Source organism: Montipora foliosa, chromosome 2, assembly GCF_036669935.1.
Source record: "Montipora foliosa isolate CH-2021 chromosome 2, ASM3666993v2, whole genome shotgun sequence".
NCBI classification, from domain to species: Eukaryota; Metazoa; Cnidaria; class Anthozoa; order Scleractinia; family Acroporidae; genus Montipora; species Montipora foliosa.
In genome coordinates this window covers 38,407,066-38,415,012 of record NC_090870.1, presented here as the reverse complement: position 1 = coordinate 38,415,012, position 7,947 = coordinate 38,407,066, and the positions used below count along the sequence as shown (strand labels likewise).

The window sequence follows — 7,947 nt, the reverse complement described above, 5'->3', positions numbered from 1 at the left end:
TTCGTCGCGTCATTGAACGGTACGACACTCACAAAGGTGACATACGGAAAATACGCCACTCGGGTCCCGGATGAAGAGGCGTATGGAATCTACGAGTGGTTGAGTGCCCAGTAAAACACACTCCTCCATATAATAAATAAATAAATAAATAAATAAATAAATAAATAAATAAATAAATAAATAAATAAATAAATAAATATATATATATATAGTTTGTGTAGAAAGAGTAAACAGCGAACTTCTTCCGTGGCCAAAACTCTTTAGTAACCCTTTTCGCCCTTCGGGCTTCCTCAGTATAGAGTGTACAGGGTTAAAAATACTTGGAATAAAAATCTCTCTAAGGCTAAGACTTAAATAGGCTAAAATAATTTTTACAATGCAATCAAAATAACAAATAAGAACAATAAAGGCAATGATGTGAGAAGAAAAAGGTATTAGACCCCTAGGGTATTACATAATAATGTAGAGAAAATGATGTAACAAATTCCCAAGTCAAAGCCTTTGAACAAAGGCGCTTTCTAGCTCACAATGCCATTTTTCGTACCAGGATCCTGTTTCGGATCCTGTTACGAAAAATGGCGCAGTTTAAATGGGCTTCCTGAGCCAACGAAGGTGCCAGGCCACCAGAAGGATCCCGGAGAGATACGCAGTCCAAACCACGGCATGTAAAAATTGTATAAAAGTTAAAAGAGGCCAGTGGACGGACAACTTCTGATGACTTAAAAGAATAAAAAGATTTAATGTAGTGTAAAACGTTTCGGTCGTATGACCTTCATCAGTTACAGTGAATGATGATTAAAAAATTCATTTTTATATGTTTACAGTGCATGTTGCTTGTCTCTTAGGTATACCGAATTCCTAAAGGTATTACATAAGAACTTAAAAAGTACGATAGAACGGACATAACAAAAGGTTAAACAATGTACTTAATGATGTTCCTGTTGCCTCCTAATTCCGAAAGTAACGAGAGTCGCTACTATCGGAACTCTACGGTATTTTGTAGGCAAAAAATGAATTTGTTACTGAAATCGAGGAATTAAGAAAATGTTTAAGGAAGTTCTACATGGCTGCAAGGAAACAAGACGGGTCATTTTACGACAAACCAACGCTCACCTCAATGATGTTGATCCTTTACCAACTGCACTTTCAATTTCCATTTGAAATTAAACCTCTGAAACTTTGATCGAACTGTGAAAATGTTTTAACAAGCAGCCTTTGTATTTACGTATACATTGCTGATTTAAACGGTGCTAACTGACCATTTTGCTGTTTGTGACGAGGATTTTAACGAAGGTTATTTAGATCTGCCATTCTGTAAACACTTTCGCGCATCCTTTGTGCCGCTTACTTGTTTTCTAGTCCGGAAGTTCAAATTACTGATACAAGTACCAAATTTCACGTATCTAATTTCCTGATAGTTTGTAATGATATGAAATTGAGATCCACTTTGGATCCTAATCTGTTCACCAGTTACGGACCGATGAAAACTTTCCATATGTCTCCTGTAGGGAACCACAGGCAACCCAATTCGTAAAATTACAACATGAAATAAAAGAGGAGTTTAAACCTTTTTTTCCCTGAGACATTCTCGGGGTATCATTTGTACGGAATACATGCACTAAAGGTTGTGTGAAATTAAGACCGTTTCAACGTTGTTAACCTACACATGTACAAAAAGGTTTTTCAATCTTTGGTAGCAGTTCCCATTGTAGGCACACAGCGCGGTACAGGGAGGATTTGCCTTAGCGCATTTGCAGAGTCCCCTACATGCACTCTTGCAGCCACATCGGATAAGCTCGTTACATGCTTTTGAGGCTTCAGGTAGGGTAGTCCAGGTTGGTCTCCACCCATCTGAAGTAAGGTGCCACCCCCACTCTTCTGCACTTCGTAGTTCCTGCATGGGGTCTAACGTGCGCCCCCAAAACATGACCTGCTTGAAATGCAGCCGTCTTTACATGTTGTTTCAGGACTGCTTGGGTTGGCAGGATATTCTCGATAATCCTGGTCCCTTGGAAAAACATTGACTGCCGCTCCTTGTTGACATCCTGATGTGGGGTTGTTCGATTATACATTATGACAACAAATCGTTCCATCACTTTGAATTGCTCACCAGACACCATTGCCTGAGGAAATGACAGAAAGGAAAAACGTCGGTTGCTTCAGAATAGCACTTTCATGCTTGAAATGCCCTCTTCTTACCCCTTCCGGAGAAAAATGACACAGTGTCGCATCCAGTTAGGGCATGGAAGAACGGCAGCCCTTCACATTGTAGTGTGGTAAGGGAACTCGCGATCTTGTGGATCGGCAAGTACCGCAGGTTCTTGCCAACCCCAAAGGCAACCCACAGCTTCTCTAACTCCAACCTATGTTCAAATGTTATAGCCAAGATGAATACATCTGTATCGACCATTCGTATGAGGATTTTCTTCATACCACTCAGAGACGCATTCTGTGCGTGGATGAAGATAAAGGTGTCGGCTTCTTCGTGATTACAAGGTGCGAGACTCGCCTTGTCTATTGTGTTATACCTGATTACATCCACTTCAGCCATGCTGATTACCTGTACATCGGGTATACTCAGAGACTGAGTGCTCACTGCCAGATACTGAATATTTCCTCCTTGTTGTCATCCAGCCTCAAAAACGACTTCCAGTTTAAAGGAATCGCTGCATTGTCACACACACGTCTGCGCGTTCCTGTGCCTCTGGCTTCACGAGTGCCCTGCTTGAGGCCGTTCGTAAGGTAACGATCCCAAACCAAATCGATTCTTTTCACATTCTCTGCTCTATAGTTGATGATGTATGGGAGAAAGACACTTTCTGTGTACTCCTTGAAGGTCTTTCACTTACCAGGCGAAAGCATGTTGACAATAGTTGCCGGCGCCATCTAGAAGGACTGCATCAACCGAAGGACGCTCCAACGTCGCATGGGATCAGTTCTGATTTCTGTCCTGTGCGCATCTTACTATTAATCGATGGTGCAGGAGGAATTGAGCTGTTTTCGTGCTTGAAAAATTCCTCGAGATTTCCTTCTCTTGATTGGCAAGCAATATACAGTCTAGAAAATAGTGGGCAGTCACTCTTGAGATTGGCCACTTGATTACCAGGCTGACTTGATTACCGTTTCTCAGTTGTGCCAAACAATGGTAGATTGCATCGTTGTATGGTATCTGTGATGAGCTTGGATCGCTTATTAAGTCGTTCCTCTTCAAATGTGTCATACAGTGACTGTCCCTTTGCTTTGGTAGTCGAAACGGCTTCCACAACGCAATTAGGCAAGATTTGCTTAGTGTCCAATGCAAGAAGATCGGCACAGTCTTCACACAATGGGTTGGTTCCCCATTTCTTCAATTACACTGATCAGGGTTTGAACGTCTTTAGCAAAGGCTTTCTAAACAGACGGGGCTTGCTCGTGGTGACGGGTGTTATCAGGTTTCCGTACGTGCGTCATATGTACTCTCGAATTCTCTCACTGCTCTTGCTATTTCGGGTCCTTCTATCATCCACCGTCTTAGGGCTGCAGGACTTTCCATTACTCCTGCTGTTGCACCTTCTCCTTCAATCATCTCATTCTCCTGTTCGTGGTTGTGGTTTAGAGATATTTTCGAGAACATGTGCCGAGATTTCTGCACAACGAACTTTCCTTGTTGGAACGCGGCGCACGCTGATAGGTGCCTCTCAGAGAAAAAAAAGTCTCCTTCAGGTTGACGAGATATCTGATGTGAATGGGAAGCCATCTTGAATGGTGGACTAAGTCAAGAACAAATATCCAAGGGACAAGCTGGCTAAGAATCTGTGCATATAGGGAAAAGTTACTCTCTTTTAAAGAAAAGAAGAGTATCTGGATATGTGATATGGCGTTTCCACAAGAAAATAACACCGAAAAGAAGAGAATTGAAAAAAAAAAAAAAAAAAAATTACAGACAGCTTGCATTTGAACTTAGAGAGCGAAGACCAGGTTTCAAATTCAGAGTTTTGCCTCTTGTGATCAGTGCACTCGGTAGAGGTATAAAAGAGACAATAAAGGAACTTGAAAATATTTTTGAAACAAACGATTTGTGCAAACAGGTTTTTGCGGAGATGCAGAAGACAATTTTAATGGACAGTGAGACAATAATCCGAATGGTGCTATCAGGACTTGTCGAGAGTGAAATCGAGTAAAATTCATGGTAAAAACGAAGTTGTGAAAGGGACCAACAAAATTCTTGGTGGTCCCTCAATTTAGGCTATATTGTTTGAATTTGAAACATAGCTATAATCTTCACATAACAATGATAATAAAGGTCGAAAGGTCACAGTTTCAGATCACTTGTTAATGTACTAAATGAACATCTTCAAGGTCTGTGAATTCAGTAAATTCTAGGACAGCAGCTTTTTCATCGTTAAGCGAGTAAGCTACTGATTCATCATTAATAATAATAATAATAATAATAATAATAATAATAATAATAATAATAATAATAATAATAATAATAAAAAATTCAACATCAGATGGCCAGACGTCATTTCCAACGCCGACCTCTGGGACAAGACTGGTCAAAGCCCCATTGAAGTGGGGGTGGATCGGCCACACACTCAGGAAGTCCCCCTCAAACGTCACCAAGCAAGCCCTCGACTGGAATCCACAAGGAAAGCGTAAAGTAGGAAGACCGAAACAGACCTGGCGCAGGAGCACTGATGCAGAGGTGAATGCCATTGGTACGACATGGGCACAGCTGAGGAGGACGTCCCAGAACCGAGTGAGTTGGAGGAGTGTTGTTGCGGCCCTATGTTCCACAGGGAACCTAAAGTCTTAAGTCAAGTCAATAAAATAATAGTAATAATATTAATAATAATAATAATAATAATAATAATAATAATAATTCTTATTATTATTTTAATAATAAAAGGGAAACAACAAACGGGCAGTTAGGGCCCGTTAGGCTTGGTAGCCTGCCCAACTAGGAGAAGGCCACTCTGAACAAAAAACCAACACATTAAATTGTTAAAAACATGACAAGTAATATTGACAAGTTCTCATACCGCATCGGCTGCAGGCTGGGGTCGAAAAATATGCTACTGGAGCAAAGTCCTCCCAACAAGCAGATGAGGATTACCACGATGAGGATATTCATCAAAGAGGCCCTCAAAATGCACCTACTGTAAACCGCCCAAGAGAAACAAGAAGTAAATGGACCAGGGAGGAGTATATGGAAGTGAAGGAAGCATATTTTAAAGCTCAGGTTGGTAAGCCCAATGCATAATTTACAACAGATGCATACAATGTCTGGCGAACTCAAAATCTAACCAAAAGACCAAACATGGATGCTAATAAACTGGCAAACACCAGACGGGACATTACTCAGATGATGAACAAGGAAAGACTGACAGACATGGAAATTCAAGCCATCAAAGACTAACAAGAAAGACTGTTCCGAGAACAATAGCCGTCATGAGGGCAAATCCCTCTGGCCAGTGACGAGGTAGGTGTCCACAAAGATAAAGAACAACTGAATGATTCCAATGTGCCGGAGACCCCTCAACACACCAATGATGGAGATGAAACTGCAATGATGGAAGAAATTTTGAGGAAGTGGGAGATTGTGAAAAAGACAAGAATAACTGAACGACCACCTATACCAAACATTAAGCATACAAGACAGGCAAAGGAAGTCTTAGAAATAGTAAATAAGGCCATCGACCTAATAAAGGCCAAAAAGGGGCAGAAACTGTCTCTTACTGAAGTGAATGAACTATTTCACTCTTTTTCCTCAGTAGTCTGTGACACCCTAGGCATCAAAGTAAGACCAAAAACACAAAAGAAACCAAAAGTGCCTTTGTGGAAAAGACGAATCGAGAAAGACATCCATAAAATTCGTGGAGAGATCTCAATTCTAACTGAAATCCTCCAAGAAAGAAGAGTTAAGGGGAAGAAAAGAAGAGCTCTCATGAGAAATCCAACGACGACATTGTGCTTGTCACGGAAAAACTGAAACAACAGCTACAAGCTAAATCCCAGAGAATAAGGCGCTTTGAAAAAATACGAAAGTTTTACCAGCAGAAAAAAATGTTCAAAGAAAACACCAAACGATTCTATCGTGAGCTTGGGAAAAAGACCATCGAAATTTCCGAGCCACCTGCGAAAGAGGCTCTTGAGAATTTTTGGGCTAATATCTGTGAGAAAGTAAGGCGTCACAATGAAAGAACAGAGTGGATAAAACAAATAGAGAATGAAAACCAACAAACGCCCACTCAGGAATGGATGGAAATATCCATTGCTGAGACAAGTTCTGCAATAAAAAATCCCAGCAAACGGAAAGCCACCCGGGATTGGCGGAATACACAAAGATCTGACTAATGCCTACAACATCTGCATCGAAAACCCAGAGAAATGCCCAAACTGGCATCACTTATCTCCTTCCAAAAACCGAGGACAAGGCCAACCCCAAAAATTACAGGCTTATCACTTGCCTTCCTACAATGTACGAGATCTTAACATCAATCTTTTGAGCTAGATGTTTTAGCCATCTTGTTAATTACAGGTCGCAGAAAAGGGAACTACGGCTGTAAGGACCAACTCGTCATAAACAAAGGTATATTGGGAGATATGAAGACGGGAAAGAAAACCATCGGTACAGCTTGCGTGGACTACAAGAAAGCTTTTGACTCTGTTTCCCACAGCTGGATATTAAAATGTCTTGAAATCTACAGGATATCACCAAAAACGAAAGACTTCATCAAAGTAAGTATGACCAGATGGAAAACAACCCTCACACTTAAACATAACAACGGAACAGTATCTTGTGATGGATCCCATACGTGCGTGTTTATAAAAGGTTTGTCTTCGTCTTACTCAACAATAAGGAACCCACTGGGCTTATAAGAGAGACTCCTCGAGAATGATAAGATCCGATCCCTCTATAGCTAGACTCTTCAAATAACTCTTTTGCCCCGACAAAAGATTTTTATTTGATTTGTTCAACGTCACAAAAGTTTCAGCTTCACTGTGAGGTCTTAAGTTTCGCTTTATTGCAGAAAAAAGAAAGATTCTGACTCCACTAACACGAGGAATAAAAAATGAAATAGTTTATTAGGGGAGTAGTGTCAGTCATCTGTTGGTTACAAGACCTAATACTAGAGTAACGAATAGGTCTATTGGAAACCGAAACCGGTTTATGCCCAGACTTTCACGGTCTAAAAACAGAATGGTCTAACTCAACGTTAAAACGTTCAATTTACGATAAATAGAACCTTAGAATCGTAAAGGGGTAGGTAAGATTACTAAGGCCCTGGGAAATCAGTACCTCGTTACCCCTTCTTAGTTGATCGGTTTTGCTCTTCTTGACATTTATCACTACATTTATCAGAAGTGAATATCGCCATACCCTACGTGCAGAACCTCATCCATTCTAAAGAACCCGGAATAGGCTATAACAAAAATACAGGCATTTCTTAGCTCCAGAAGATTGAGCAAATTCGAACGAGTTAAAAGCTCTATTATCATATCTGGAGAAACAGAGTGTTTCCTATGCCCATTCAACCTCTTGGCAGCATCCTTAACGGTCTAAACGATTGGACTATCTGTGGGTAACCCTGCTAGAGAATGGGCCCACGATACGGCACAAACAGCGATGTCTACTGAGTTCGGACAATGCGTAGTGTCTAGCAAATACTGTAGATATAGAGCAAGGAACTTCGGTTTAGAAGGAAATGCTTGAATCTCAGCGCTAAAAGTGGCAAACGTGTTCCACCTAAGGAAAGCTCTCCTGTATGCATCGATTCTTCCAGGGGCTCTAGAGGTAATCACTGTGGTCTCTAATTTAGATGCTAATTCCTTGAGAAAAGGATCGTGCAAATCAGCAAGAAAAGACCAAATGCCGTGGAGGAAAAAAATCTGAAAGACAATGAAATAAAAGAAAAGACACCCAACAAAAAAATACAAAAGGGAAGAAAGCTAGCCCCAAAACAA

The 7,947-nt window shown here is 40.8% G+C and overlaps 2 pseudogenes; one reads left to right on the top strand and one right to left on the bottom strand.

Annotated features, from left to right (window-relative positions):
• Positions 1–2,173: 2,173 nt before the first annotated feature.
• LOC137987585 (uncharacterized) lies at positions 2,174–3,736 on the bottom strand (annotated as a pseudogene).
• Positions 3,737–4,704: 968 nt separating this feature from the next.
• LOC137987569 (uncharacterized) lies at positions 4,705–6,548 on the top strand (annotated as a pseudogene).
• The last annotated feature ends 1,399 nt before the right edge of the window (positions 6,549–7,947 follow it).